General features: G+C 54.7%; 2 non-coding genes across 2 annotated transcripts; both read right to left on the bottom strand.

The window, feature by feature from the left end:
- Positions 1-2498: 2498 nt before the first annotated feature.
- On the bottom strand, positions 2499-2662 carry LOC123359309. The gene has a single exon (XR_006575841.1). It is a non-coding gene; the product is annotated as a U1 spliceosomal RNA (small nuclear RNA).
- Positions 2663-13218: 10556 nt separating this feature from the next.
- TRNAC-GCA lies at positions 13219-13290 on the bottom strand. Its single transcript has one exon. It is a non-coding gene; the product is annotated as a tRNA-Cys (tRNA).
- Positions 13291-15442: the final 2152 nt, after the last annotated feature.

Here is a 15442-nt window from a genome sequence, read left to right on the forward strand (position 1 = left end):
GCGGGAGGCGGCGCCGCTGCTGCGGTCTCGGTTCCTCCGCCCGGCAGCGGGACCCGGCCCCGCGCGCCGCTTCTCGCGGGCGGCGCTGAGCTCTGAGCGCACAAGGCCCTGGCGGCTCCGCCCTGCATCGCTGTCGGACAACATCACCAATGGGAGATGAGCCTGTCAGAAACGTCAGTAGGGGAGGGCCGAATGGGAGACCAGCTTTCAGATACCAGCCCCGCACGAGGGCCAATGGGAGATCAGCTGTCAGAAAACACTAGGCAGGCTGGCACCAGCCAACCAGGAACAGCCCCTCATCTCAAGCACCCAGACAGCCCCGCCCCCACATGTCCTACTCCTCACAGCAGCAGCCAGGGCTTGTGTGGTGCCCCACAGCAACCCCCAAAGCAGAGTCTCAATTCTCCTCCCCCACCACTGCTCTTCATTAGGTAACAAAAACCTCACCCAGACACCAAAAAAAGAAGGAAACACTTTCTGCTTCCCACAACCAAGCTTCTCCCTCCCCCCCTTCCCCATGTCTGGCAACACGCTCCCAGCTCAGGGTGACCACACTCCCCGTCGGGGCAGGCTCTGCTCAGCCCGGCTCCCCACAGCCTGCACTAAACATGTGGGGCCCAACCCCAAAACATACTCATATTTTACCCCAATGGCCCCAAACTGCCGCTTTTAATATGCAAATAAGGTGCTGCCACACTCAGGCCACGTCCCAGCTCTCCAGTGGAGCCACCCGGCAGAGAACCAGGTGATATTTAAATTAGCCAGGACGTCGCTCAGTCATTGCCCTCTGCTCCCAGCAGGTGGCGCCGGAGAGCTCCGAGCTCGCTCCCTTCCCTTTCTCGCGTCGGCTTCAGCCCCCGCGTTAAAACGCACCAGCCGGGGAGCAGGAGTGCGGGGCTGCTCCAGGGTGACTAGATGTCCCGTTTTTAAAGGGACAGGCAGGTCCGGGAGGACTTTTTCTTATATAGGAGCCTATTACCCCCCACCCCCATCCCGTTTTCCACAGTTTCTTCAATGTCACCCTATGGGGCAGCTCTGCGGGGACGGACTTGCACACTTGGGAGCCATCAGCCGGATCTGCGTGCCTGGGAAGCTGCGTCCCTCCAGAGGCGCTTGGGAAGCCAAAGGGGCCGTGGGTGAGTTTGTGATGAGGTGAGTGTGAAGTGTGGAAGGGGGAGGGTGGCAAGAGGAGGTTTTGAGAGGAAAAAAGGTGCTGCTGAGCTGGTAGGTGAGGGCAAGGTCCCAGGCGGGTGTTGTGTGAGGAGCTGTGTAGGCCCGGAAAGGCGTCCTGCTGGGCAAGGGCAGGTGAGGAGGGCCAGGGCTTTTCCCAGGGCTGTTGCTGCGGCCAAAGCCTTTGGGAAGCAGAAGAGGGCCAGAGGTGTTGTTGCCTGCTGGGGCCCATGCGACGGTGTAGGTGTACGCTGACCATAGCTGGTCTGTGGGAGCTGGGGCCCCTCACTATGCCCCTTTCCTCGTTAGTATAGTGGTGAGTATCCCCGCCTGTCACGCGGGAGACCGCGGTTCGATTCCCCGATGGGGAGGGTGACCCCTTTTGAAGGGGGGACAAAGAAATCCCTGGCCTGCCCACCACATGCCTTGCATTCTCCTTCGACGGCCACTTCCCTTCGCACCCCACAGTGATGACTTTCACCTCCAGAGAGACAATTACCTCGCAAGGACACGCTCGCCCTAGCCAAAGCCTCCCCCGGGGCCTGCACGTGGGGGCACGTTTCAGAGCGGCAAAGGGAAATAGGCTGGCCAGGGCCATGAGGACAATGGCCCAGACAAACGGGGAGGGACTTGGTCCAGGGGTGGAGGAAGACAGAAAAAGGGACAGGCATGGGATTGGCTTCCTGTCTTTTTTCCTTTGCTCAGCATTTGACCTGTGACTGTAATGGGGAGACTTGAGAAAGACCTGTGGCCGCCGGCGAGGTAGGTGGCTGCCCCGAGAGCGCAGAGCTGAGCATTTTCCGCTGTGCTGCTGCCTGCCCCCCCAGCACCTGGCCGTGATCGTATAGTGGTTAGTACTCTGCGCCGTGGCCGCAGCAACCTCGGTTCGAATCCGGGTCACAGCATTGCTTTTTGGTGGGGAGGGGCTATCCTGCAGCACGCCTCGTGGCTCAGTCTGATGGCGTCCGTTTGCAAAGAGAGCCATCAGCCGGTCCTCAGTTTCTGCTTGGTAAAGGCAAGTCAGTGGGGTCCATCCGTCAGAAAAAGAGTCTCAGGACTTCTTGCTGGGCACCAGGGTCCAAAAGCAGCACATTCTCTCCTGGAAAGGGCTGTGTTTGGAATGTCCGTCCGGTGCGCGTTGAACAGAAGGATCTGCGTGCCTGGGAAGTTACAAGGAAGAATGATGAAGGTGCCCAAAAGTACAGGACCTGTGGAAAAAGAGCACTCCCAAAATTACAGAAAAAAACCCTGCTCTCCTTAGAGTCTATTTTGCAGTGCACTAAGCCTAAGCAGCCCACTTTTGGTTTTCTGTTGTTCCAACCAATTGCCAGGGGAGAGCACGAACGCAGTCCCCCACTACCACAAATTATGCAGTTGAGTTTCCCGCATTTGGGGAAATCGCAGGGGTCAGCACACCCGCAGTGCAATGGATGACCCTCACCCTGGGAAAACCACCCTCATGATCATGGTATCTCCCCTACTAGGTAAATATGAGTTCCTGCTGCCCGGCCGCTGCCCGCCCTCGCTCGCCCCGCACTTATAACACACGGGGCGGACCGACCGCCGGCCTCGCCCACACCGGCCCCCACTGCCGACAGCCGCCCCGACGCGTCCCCTGGAGACCCTCCCTTCTCCACGCCGAGCTCCCGGTGCCAAAGTCGGGCCCTGCCTGGCCGCCTGCGTCCGCTCCCACAATGCTCTGCTCGCACACAGATCTGCATACCCACTCACGCGGCTCCGCCCCTCCGCTCGGGCCCCTCCCCCTGCCCGCCCGGGCCGCCGCTCTTGCCTGGCCTGTAGCGGTAGCCGGGTCCCATCCCGGGAAGCCAGGCCATCAGAGAGACCACGTGGCCCACCTGCTGCTGGGGAAAGAGCGCAGCTTGCATTTCGCTTCTCTCTCGCGCGCGCTCTCTCTCTCTCTCCCCACCGGAAGCTGGTCCAATACAAGAATGACCTCCCCTCCCCTCGCAAAAAACCCACCTTTCCAAACAGTCCTTTCCCAGCCCCCTAATTTTGCTTTCACACCCTGGGACCATCTCCTCTCTTTGTCACCCCCCCACCCCCCAGGTAAAGCAGAGATGGAGGCAACTTCAGCCACTGGAGACAGCCCCAGCGAGCGCTGCAGCCCGCCCCGGGGGAGGGGGTGTGTGTTTGCAGACAGAATATATATATTCCAGAATTCCAGCCCTGGGACACTGAGGAGGGGAGGAGTCAAAAATGCCCCCTTCAATTATTACCTCCTCTCCAGAGCTCAGGTGAGAATCTGCAATCCTTTCTCCCCCACCAGCCCCTGTGCCAGGATCCCTCAAGCAGAGCCTGGAGTCCTGCCCATGGCGTCTGTACTATTGACAAAGACTAAATGACAGGGACAAAACACTCAAATCCCGCCTGGTGCGGGGAGCCAGGTTTGCTCTTCAAATTCTGTCATTCGTACATTTCCAGGTCTGGGAATGTCCCACAACAGCATTTAATGGGAAGCTGCCTGCAGAACAGTTACACTGCACAGAGCTCCTGTGGAGGAGGGGTGGGAATTAGTAACTTTTTGAGGATCGTTTGGGAAATGAGCCTTTGCTGACAAGGTTTGTCTCTGTCCATATTTCACCTTCAGGTGTTATGTTGAGGGATCTTTAGTGTATTTTTGTGAGGTTACTAACTATCTCCTCAACTTTATTTACTCAACTTAAAAATTGGTGTCACTTGATTTTTGCATCTCCCTGTGAAAATACAACTGACACGTGTGGCTTTCTACAGGGGGTCATGATGTTATAGTTGGGGAATTCAGTCTCTGTACTTCTGGGGGGGGGTGTTGCTTTTTTACAGCTGCCTCACGGCCCGGCACACAGGGCTGTTAGCTTTACCCACTGTCCTTGCCAGGGGCCCCTGCTGAACCCTGGGCGGCTGCACTGCCATGCTGGAGTGACTCTGCAGGTGGAGAAGCTGCTGTGGAGCAATGTAGAGCAGGTGCAGGAAGGAAATGGGGTCACTATTCACATTCTGAACTGCACAATTTTCCAAATTTGGAAAAAGATTAATAGATTCATAGACTTAAGGTCAGAAGGGACCATTATGATCATCTAGTCTGACCTCCTGCACAATGCAGGCCACAGAATCTCACCCACCCACTCCTGTAACAAACCCCTGACCTACGTCTGAGTTATTGAAGTCCTCAAATCGTGGCTTAAAGACTTCACGGTGCAGGGAATCCTCCAGCAAGTGACCCGAGCCTCATGCTGCAGAGGACGTCGAATGTCCGAGAACAATTCTAAGGGGAAGGTGAATGCAGAGCAATGGCACTGGCGATGCCCAGACCTCAAATGGGGGCAGCGTGGAAATTAATAATGGGAAGATCATTTGTGAAATTAGTCATCACTGACAAGCTTTGTCTCTGTTCCTATTTCATGCTGTGGTGTTAGTTAGAAGAATCAGGACATATTTTTACTATATTAATTAAACACTTAATTTTATTTAATCAAGCCAAAAACTTAGTGTCACTTATTTTTTCTCTGTCCTAGCAAGAATGAATTGAATTTCGTGACTTTCTGGAAAGTGCAGCGAGATTAAATGTGGGGAATTCAGTCTCTGTGTTTGTGAGCTGATGTTTTCTTCTCACAGGTCAGTGCCTGCATTGAAATACCAAGAGGGATCTAAGGGCTGGTGTACGCTGGGCACTGAACTGGCAGAGCGACGTCTCTCAGGGTGTGAAGCACCCCACCCCACACACACACAGTTAAGGTGACCTAAGCCCTGGTTAGATAGTGCTAAAGAAAAGGAGGAACTGTTCTGTCCATGTAGCTATTACATGGATGGGAAAATCCCTCCAGTCACTATCTACTCCATAGTGCTATAGCAGTGCCACAGCAGCGATTTAAGTGTAGAGAGAGTGAAAGTAGATCTGGCTCCAGTTTGTACTCTGGATGCTCAGACACTAAGTCTACAGTAATAGTAACAACAGCGCAGTACTTGTGTAGTTGGCAGGATTTGAACCTGTGCGGTGAGACCCCAAAGGATTTCTAGTCCATCACTTTAACCACTCGGTCACATCTACTTGATGTATACTTGTATCATTGCATGATGATTCTGTTCTCACTGAATTGTCACTTCAAATTGTTTGCGCAGACCAGCTTCCCCAGCACACTCACGGCTGCGCATCAGTGTAAGTGTCTCCTTGGGTGAACAGCAACAATTCCTGCCCATTTCCCCTCCGGCTGTAGCAGGATGAGAGTGTGTTTGTGTGAATGACATTGCTGTAGATTGTTGTTCATTCCCCACTCTGACAATTCAGACAGTCCCTTTCCCATTCAACTCTCCAGCACATCGTTCCAATAGCAGGTGGCAGGATTTCTCTGGGGCACTGAGGGCTGGTGCATGAACTCAGCCTTGCATTCCACCCTTGATGTTTCATGGACTAACAACAGCAGCAGAAAGAAAGAGCTGAGCCAATATGTCACTGTCAGAGGTGAAGGTGGCCATGTCCCCTCTGTCTGACCATCGCCATTGCAGGAGAGAAAGGTTCACTGGAATCGAACACCCTGGCTCAGACCAGAGACACAGGGAAGTTTTGCTGTTCACGGATCTGTGCAAAGGAAATTGTGTCTTTGTGTGAAATTGAGGCAGGAAATGAAACACCCAATGCCCTAAGGAATGCGGGTGAAGGACTCGGGCTGAGCAATGATTTAACAGGGGTTTGTTTCAATTTATTGGCCTGATTACAACTATGGCTAAAAGCCCCTGTACCAGGGGCTGCGGGACAGGACAGGCAGTTCTGCGCGGAGTGTTCAGAGCTGCCCCGTATCTGCCCTTTCTCTGCACCGCCCCTGCTCCCAGAATGCACCAGGCCCTGGACTGAACTCTTCCCCTGCCGGCCGAGCTGGTTTCGTTTGCTGTGATCCTGTTGGCTTGGCGGGGGGGGGGAAGTGACAGTCCCACCCCAGAGCCAACGCCCCCCTGTCATCCAGCCCCCTGACCCCCAGCAGTGCAGGTCAGCCAGGAGCTGGGCCCTGCCAGGCACTCAGGGGCGTCTCCCCTGCAGCTGGGGGCTCTCCCCAGCGTGGTCTGTGGGAGCTCACGCACTAATGGGGCAGCGGCAGCAGCCGCGTGGTGGGTTGGGCTGGTGACCCGGGTCCATCTCCTGGGGTCGGCTGGGTTCATGCTCAGGCGACTGGCCCCAGCCACCGGCCGAGCCCCACGGCCACGCTGCTGCTGTTACCGCACTAGCCCCTCACACCCCCATTCCCTCACTGAAGCCAGGAGAAGGTTTGCAGGGAGGAGATGGGGGGGTTTGACCCCAATATCCCAGAGCTGATTCTCCCCACAAAGGGGTGTGTGCATGTGGTGGGTGCCATGTGCAACGCCCTGTGCCCATGAGGAGGGGACCGGAGCTCTGCCAGCAGGAAGATTTATCCTGCAGGAGCCCTGCCCCCCTCCCCCAGGGGTTCCCCTGGAGCAGAGAAGCTTTCAATCCTCGCTGGAGACTAGAGACGCCCGAGCAGCACAAGCTGCCTGGCAGAGGTTCTGGATCAGGGCCTCACGGGCACATTGGGTTCATTCCCTCAGGGCTGCCCTGCCCAGTGCCAGGGCTGCTCTCACTCCCCAGCACAGAGGGGGCTGCAGGCTCTTTGCCAAGCTGGGTCCCAGCTCAAGGCAGATTTAACACTGGCAGGGGGCCCAGGTATGTGCTGGTGCCGCTCAGGGAGGGAATCTGGGCCAAAGACTGATTAGAAATTGGGTAACGCTGAAGTGGGACTAGAAAGACCCTTGCTGGGACGTGGCGGGTAGGTAGCCCCCATTGTGTACCGTGCCCTCGCTGAGAAGTCTCTGGGAGAGTGGGTTCTTCCTGATGGGCCACCAGCACGTCTCATTGGTCCTGATGTCGGCTGCTCCTTTGTTGATCCTGACAAGCTAGTTGTGGGCCTTTCCCACTCACCCCATAGCTCCGGGATGCACAGACAGCAACACTGGTGTGGAAGAAACGAACTCCACTCTCAGTTTTCAAGATCCTTAAGATCACTGACTTGCCAATGTAATTATCAGGGGGGTATAGCTCAGTGGTAGAATGTTTGACTGCAGCTCAAAGGGGCTTTGGTCCAAATCCAAATACCCCCTAAAAGCCTGGTCCTTCAACAAAAAATAATTGCATGTCCATTTCCATTATGTTCAGGAGCTCCACTGACTAGGGATAAATGGAAACACTCAACATTTTCCTGTGCAAATGCATAAAAATCTAGCAAACATGTTCCCCAGCTGAAATCAGTTCCAATCCTCTAAGGGTCTAGTTTATGTTTTCATCAATGAAACAAAGGCACGTGAAGACACATTTGCAGGTCCTTGTCCTCCACGGGCTACAATGTGCAGAAGAACAAGAACCACATCCACTTGGGAGGCATGGACTAGTCTGTATTACATTTGGTAAGTAAGTTGCCATTGGGACTGAAAACTCTACTGGGGGTGGACAGGAGCCTGTTACAAAACTAAAATAACCAAGATTTACCAAACTCCCTGTTACACATTCAATCCCCTCTTTTTTCTATTCTATTAAACTGGGAGCAAGTTACCAGTGACCCAGGGCTGGGGCGGAAGGAGGGTGCAGGTCGGGGGAGGAGCCCAGGGCTGGGGCAGCAGGGTGTGTGTGGGTGTGGGCATGGGTGGCAAGTTTGTAGAAATTTTGGTGGTGCCCAGAACCCGCCCCCCCTAACTCCGCCCCCCCAAACTCTGCCCCCACCTGCCTAAGGCTCTGGGTGGGGTTTCAGAGGAAGGTATGGGGTGCAGGTCCTGGGCTGGGGATTAGGGTGCAGGAGGGGTGCAGGCTTTGGGATGGAGTTTGGGTGCAGGCTCTGGGCTGGGGCTGGGGGTGTAGGAAGGGGTGAGGGGTGCAGGCTCTGGGAGGGAGTTTGGGTGCTGGGTGCAGGCTCCGGGCTGGGGCAGGGCGTGGGTGTGCAGGAGGGGATGAGGGGTGCAGGCTTTGGGATGGAGTTTGGGTGCAGGCGCTGGGCTGGGGGTGGGGGCGTAGGAAGTGGGAGGTGGTGCACGCTCTGGGAGGGAGTTTGGGGATAGGAGGGAGTGCAGGGTGAGGGCTGTGGGGCTGAGGATGAGGGTTTCATGCTGTGGTGGGGCACAGGGCTAGGGCAGAGGGGTGGGGTGAGGGCTGTGGGGCTGAGGATGAGGGGTTCATGCTGTGGGGGGGGTCAGGGCTGGGGCAGAGGATCAGGGTGCAGGGGGATGAGGGTTGGGGCTGGGGATGAGGGTTTCATGATGTGGTGGGGGCTCAGGGCTGGGGCAGAGGATTAGGGTGCGGGGGGATGAGGTTTCTGGCTGGGGCTGGGGGATGAAGGGTTCATGATGCAGGAGGAGGCTCAGGGCTGGGGCAGAGGTTTGGGGTGTGGGGTGACGGCTGTGGGGCTCATGATGTGGGGGGACTCAGGGCTGGGGCTGAGGATTAGGGTGTGGGGGGATGAGGGCTCTGGCTGGGGATAAGGATTAGGGTGCGGGGGGGGGGTGAGGGCTGTGGCTGGGGATGAGGGTTTGGGGCGTTGGAGAGGCTCAGCGCTAGGGCGGAAGGGCAGGGTAAGGGCAGCCTGCCTTGCCATTAATGAATGGCAGGCGCTAGGACCCTGCGGCAGCAGACAGCAGTTCTGCCAGGAGCCAATCTCCAGCAGCAGGAGCAGGCAGGGGAGAGGCGCGCGCTGCGTTTTGTCAGGCAGGAACAGGGCCGCCCAGAGTGGGGGGCAAAGGGGGCAATTTGCCCCGGGCCCCGGGCTCCGCAGGGGCCCCCAAGAGAACAGCTGAGGCTCCCACCTCCGCCCCTCTCCTGGAGCCTCAGCACATCAAGCACCGAGTCTCCGCCGGGGCCCCTGAGCCCCGCCCCATGCAGAGCCGCGTGGTGAGGGGGCGGGGCTGCAAGCTCCAGGCTGAGCTCAGCTGTCTCCGCTCGGCGTGGAGCTCGCAGCCCTGCCCCCTCACCGCGCGGCTCGGAACGCGGCGGGGCTCAGGGGCCGCCAGAGACACGCTGCGGCTGTTCCGGCGAGGCGCTGAGACTCTGGGTGAGGAGGGAGCCGGGGGTAAGAGGCTGGGGCTGGGGGGAAGTGGGACCCACCGCCAAAGCGCAGCCCGGTCTTCAGCGGCGGGGGGCCCTTCCGTTCCGGGACCCGCCACCGAAGTGTCCCGAAGACCCGTGGCGGGGACCCCCCTGCCGCCGCCGAATTACCGCCGAAGACCAGGCTGCACTTCAGCGGCGGGTCCCACTTCGGCGGTAATTCGGCGGTGCGGGGTCCCCGCCGTGGGTCTTCGGGGCACTTCGGCGGCGGGTCCCGGAACGGAAGGGCCCCCCGCTGCCGAAGACCCCGGGCCCCCGGAATCCTCTGGGCGGCCCTGGGCAGGAACGCGGCGCGGTGGGTGGGGGACACACGCAGGGGGAGGGGTGGCAGGCGGGGGCTGGGACCTGCTCCAGGCAGGGCCGGGGAAGAGACCCAGCTCCAAATATTGCTGGAGCAGGGCACCCGGCCCTGAATATTCCTGGAGCCCGAGCACCGCAAATGTATATAACCTGCCGCCCATGGGTGTGGGAGCTCTGGTAGGGGGGAAGGGGAGAGTCGAGAGCTGGGGCAGCACAGGGTGTGTGTGGGGGAGAGCCCACGGCTGGGGTGGCAGGGAGGTGAGGGTCAGGGTGTAGAGCCCAGGGCTGGGGCAGCAGTGGGGTGCGAGTGGTGGGAGGCCCAGAGCTGGGGAGGCAGGGGGTGCAGGTGTGGGGAGGGGAGAGCCCAGGGCTCAGGCTGCAAGGGGATGGGGGGGGCAGACAAAAAATGTTTTGCTTGGGGAGGCAAAAAACCTAGAGCCGGCGCTGCCTCCACCTACCGTGAGGTAGGTAGGAGCCAGGGGTGGCTCTAGGAATTTCGCCGCCCCAAGCATGGCAGCACTCCGCAGGGGGCGCTCTGGCGGTCGCCGGTCCCACGGCTCTGGTGGACCTCCTGCAGACGTGCCTGCGGAGGGTCCGCTGGTCCCGCGGCTCCGGTGAAGCATCCGCAGGCACGCCTGCGGGAGGTCCACCGGAGCCGCCTGCCACCCTCCCACCAACCAGTGGAGCACCCCCTGCGGCATGCTGCCCCAAGCATGTGCTTGGCGTGTTGGGGCCTGGAGCCGGCCCTGGTAGGAGCCGATCATTATTATCCCTACTTGAAAGAGGGAGAAGCTAAGGCTGAGAAAGGAGAATTGACGTGTCTTAGGTTACACAGCCAGCCAGTGGAAGAGTTGGGAGTAGGACACAAGAGCCCTGATTTTCAAACTGACCATCAGATCTTGAATTTCAGACACTGAATGACCTGAATAAAGTGCTCTCAGATGAGCTCCAGACCAACAACAGTGCACAGTAATTATTCAGCAAGTATTTGAGGAGAACTGCAATGTTAGAGAGAATCATGAACTGCTCAGAGACCATTAATGCAGCGAAGCACTAAAATTTGTCAACATATAACAGGTTATGACTTATTTCCTTGGTCTTCAAAGAGAACAACAAGGACCTGAGTCTCCTCCCTGTCAATAACCCCCTGCTCAGCCAATCAGGGTAGAGACTGAGGACGGGAGGCTGAGGGTTCTCACCAGAGAGCCCAAAGGATGGCCCAGGTCACTGGTGGGATCACTGCCCGAGCACTATTTCAGCCCCACATTTTTGGGTCGACCTCCCAGAGTGGGAGCTGCAGAGCACTCCCCCACAACACACACACACCCCGCTCCTGGTGTTGGGAGGGGAACAGGAGAAAGGACAAAAGAAGCAAGAGATGAAGAGAAAGGAGGGAGGGATGGATGGAGGAAAAGGTGAAACAAAAAGGACAAACCCTAATGACCCCAGTGATTTTAAGGGACAAAATCCCAGGTGCAGAATAAAATTCTGCCTCCTTAAGCTCGTGTTTTCCATGCCTAGAATTCAACTGTCACCAGATGGATCAGACTGAACAGGTTTCAAACCTCGAGGAGGCTCTTACCTTCTAAACAGGGATGGCTGTTTTCTAGTAAAATCACTAAAAGGGAAGGAGAAAACTCAAAAGAGGTTCCTCCTGGTGCTCACATCTGTGAACCTGAATACTCTCTCAGTCCTCAAAGAGAGACCTGGAGAAGGAGACTTGCTGAAGCAAAGCCACAGGGGTCTCTGAGGTTTCCCTGGCCCCTTGCCCCTGTCCTGCCTGGCTGATGTCAGCATCTCTCTGTGAGGTCACCACCTCCCCACCACCTTTGACCAATAGTCTGAGGTCCTGCAAAAGGCCTTTGTGATGTCACTGCCACACCCCTCCCTTGCTGTGCTAATGTCCTGCCCCTGCCCAGGCACTTTGGAGGTTTGAGCTACTCCCTGTGGATCACCCCACTCAAGGAGCGTTCGTTCTAGGAAGCAAGCCGGATAGACAGGAAAACATCAGACGCTGCTCCCAATGCCACACTCAGTTTTTCAGAAATTAGTCAACTTTATGCCCAGAAGAGATCATTAGAGCCTCTAATCTGACTCCCTGCATATCACAGGCCTCCTGTATGACACAAGAGCTACTTTTGGGGCAAACACATTCCAGAAAGGCATCTAGTCTTCATTAAATGACATCAGGAGATGGAGAATCCACCATTTTCCTTGGTAGCTTGTTCCTGCGGTGAATCATCCTCACTGTTGAATATTTGTGCCTTTTTGTAATATGAATTTGTCTCTTTTCACCTTCCAGCCACTGGGTCTTGTTATGCCTTTCTCTGCTAGATTAAAGAGTCCTTTAATACACAACCTTTTCTCTCCATTAAGGCCTTTCAACACTTCAATGAAGTCACCTTTCAATCTTCTTTTGATAAGCTAAAAAGGTTGAGCTTGTTCAATAGCTCACTAGAAGGCATTTTTTCCAGCCCTCAGAACATTTGTCATCAGACTCCTGAACTGCAGCTGGATGTGGTTCTTGTTCTTCTGCACAGCATAGCTCCTGGAGAAGAGGGATCTGCAAATATACATTCGTATGATACCTTTGTTTAATTGATGAAAACATAAACTAGGCACTTAGATGATTGGAATTGATTTCAGCTGATGGACAGCTTTGCTAGGTTTTTATGCATTTGGACAGCGAAATGTTGAGTGTTTACATTGATATCAAGCACTCCTGTATAGAGGAGCCCCTGAACATAATGGAGAATGGAAATTAAAATGTTTTCCTTTTTTTAAAAAAAAGAAAGAGGGTTATAAGAGAACACGGGGGTTTGAACTGAGGACTATTTGAGTTGCAATTAAGCACTCTGAGCTATAGCTATAGCCCCATGATAACAGGAGTATGGAATCATGATCTCCAGGACTTTGAAGGACAAACCCTGATTCATCGAGCTCCTTTGCCATTCCCAGACCACAGGTGGTTTTAAAAATGGGGTTTGATTAAACTTCTTAAATGTGGCAAACACCACAGCTTGCACACCCACCGATATAGCTTCTCCCAGTGACATAGCTGCCACCTCTTGGGAAGTGGATTAACTACACCCACAGGAAAACTCTCTCCCATCAGCATAGAGCAGTGGTTCCCAAACACATGACCTCTGAACAGCTGCCATTCGAATGCATCTGAAAGTCACAAGGAACAACGATCTGTGTGAAAGGAAGGCTGCCATTTATTAGCACCCCAATTGATGCCGTGTGCACAAACAGAGGATTGAATGTGTAACAGGGAGTTTGGTAAATCTTGGTTATTTTATTTTTGTAACAGGCTCCTGTCCACCCCAGTAGAGCTTTCAGTCCCAATGGCAACTTACTTACCAAATGTAATACAGACTAGTCCATGCCTCCCAAGTGGATGTGGTTCTTGTTCTTCTGCACATTGTAGCCCATGGAGGCCAAGGACCTGCAAATGTGTCTTCATGGGCCTTTGTTTAATTGATGAAAACAAACCTAGACACTTAGAGGATTGGAACTGATTTCAGCTGGGGGACTTGTTTGCTAGGTTTTTATGCATTTGCACAGGAAAACATTGAGTGTGTCCATTCATTTCAGGGATCCCTATTTAGTGGTGCTCCTGAAAATAGAATTATTTTTACTGAAGTAACATGTTTGTAAGGGGGCACTTGGATTTGAATCAAGGACCACTTGATCTGCAGTCAAACACTCTACCACTGAGCTATACCCCCATGACATTTGCAGAAGCAAGTCAGTGATCTTAAGGATTTTGAAGGACAGGCTCTGCCTCAGAGAGCTCCTTTTCTATTCCCAGACCACAGGGGTTTTAAAAATGGGGTTTGATTAAACTTTATATACACATGGAGACACCACAGCTTGTACACCCACCAACATAGCTTCCCCCGGTGACATAGCTACCACCTCTCGGGGAGATGGGTTAACTGCACGGACGGGACAGTTCTTTCCCCTCTGCTTAGAGCAGCTTCATTATTTATGAATAGGTGGGAAATAACCTCCTGAATGGACAGGAACCAATGTATCAGATATTGCTGTGTCTGCATTCAATATGGGTAACTGGTCATATTGGGCTGGATTAGTAGGAGCGTTGCCAGCAGATGGAGGGAAGTGATTATTCCCCTCTATTCAGCACTGGTGAGGCCACATCTGGAGCATTGCGTTCGGTTCCCCCCCCCCACCCTCTCTGCCCCTCCCCTGAGACCCACCCTGTCCATCCAAACAGCGTCTGATGTTTTCCTGTCTAGCCAGCTTGCTTCCTAGAACGAACGCTCCTTGAGTGGGGTGATCCACAGGGAGTAGCTTAAACCTCCAAAGTGCCTGGGCAGGGGCAGGACATTAGCACAGCAAGGGAGGGGTGTGGCAGTGACATCACAAAGGCCTTTTGCAGGACCTCAGACAATTGGTCAAAGGTGGTGTGGAGGTGGTGACCTCACAGAGAGATGCTGACATCAGGCAGGACAGGGGCGAGGGGCCAGGGGCCAGGGAAACCTCAGAGGCCCCTGTGGCTTTGCTTCAGCAAGTCTCCTTCTCCAGGTCTCTCTTTGAGGACAGAGAGAGTATTCGGGTTCACGTATGTGAGCGCCAAGGGGAACCTCTTTCGAGTTTTCTCCTTCCCTTTTCGTGATTTTACTAGAAAACAGATGTCCCTGTTTAGAAGGTAAGAGCCTCCTCAAGGGAAGGGATGTTCTGGGCGTGTCACAGTTCGGATTCCAGTGGCCCCCCTACACTGTAAGGAAACTCCCACCACCTGCTCTGTGTTCGCAGTGCGGGAGAGAGCAGCATCCATGGCAGTGATTTGCTCCTGGCTGCCAGAGCAGAGCAGCAGGCTCAGCTGTCAGAACTTCCCAGAGCGATGAAAGGGGAGGGGTCCATGGCTGTGTAGCAGGAATGCAGGGCAGGCGAGTTCACGGCGGGCATTGTGGGATACTGGCAGAGGCCAGTTATGGTGATATAATGAACAGCAGCGTCTACACTGACACTCTGTCACTTCTAAGTTTGCTGCAAAAAGCTCTAGACCTCTCATCAAAGTCGTTTTATTTTGTCAGCAAAACGGCAGTTTTGTCGCCAGACGTGGCATTGCCGTGTGTGCACCAGCCACAAGCTGCCGACCGAGGTAGCATTGTGTGTTTTTCAAACACCAGAGCAATATAATTCTGCTGAAACAACTTTGTAGTGCAGACCTGGCCAACGATTCACACACACACACAGCTTGCAAGGAAAACGTCACCTGCTCCTCTGCTTTGCGGAATCCAAACACAAGCAAAGCTTGTCAGGCCCTGGTGGCAATGGCAGGGAGTCAGGTGTGGGCAGACAAAGTGTTTTAGCCGCACACAGGCACCATGGCTTTGCTGGTTAAAACATCTATTTTGTAAACAGGGGATTCTGGGTTCAACTCCCAGTGGTGCCTTGTTGGCTGGATGTTGGGGTACCTGTTATTGGCTACTGTCAGAAGAGAAGTTTCAGAGCTAGATGGGCCTTTGGTCTAGCCCAGTGTGGTTTTTCTTATGGTTTAAATTACACTCACAGGCAGTGATAATAGAGTTACTGAACATTTGGGAGTTAAGAGCTGATAGGTCAGTGGTCCAGTCCCCACACAGATGACCCCCACCCCTTCCTCTGGGACAGGGGCAGGTCTGAGCTCTCACCCAAATGCTCATTGTGGCTGCCAGAATCTGTGAGCAGCTTGTTTAGTTTAAACCAAAGGTTGAGTCCTGCTTTGTGCACCATGTGTGAGAATGAAAATCCTAAACCGCCCTTTGAAATAACGAATGCAGCAGGACGTGTTATTGTCCCTGCCCCAAAGCAGACAGACCAATGGAGAAATGCCATCGAGTCCAAGGTAATACTCCCCTGCCATTTTACCTT

This window comes from Mauremys mutica, unplaced genomic scaffold, assembly GCF_020497125.1.
Source record: "Mauremys mutica isolate MM-2020 ecotype Southern unplaced genomic scaffold, ASM2049712v1 Super-Scaffold_100104, whole genome shotgun sequence".
Classification (NCBI taxonomy): Eukaryota; Metazoa; Chordata; order Testudines; family Geoemydidae; genus Mauremys; species Mauremys mutica.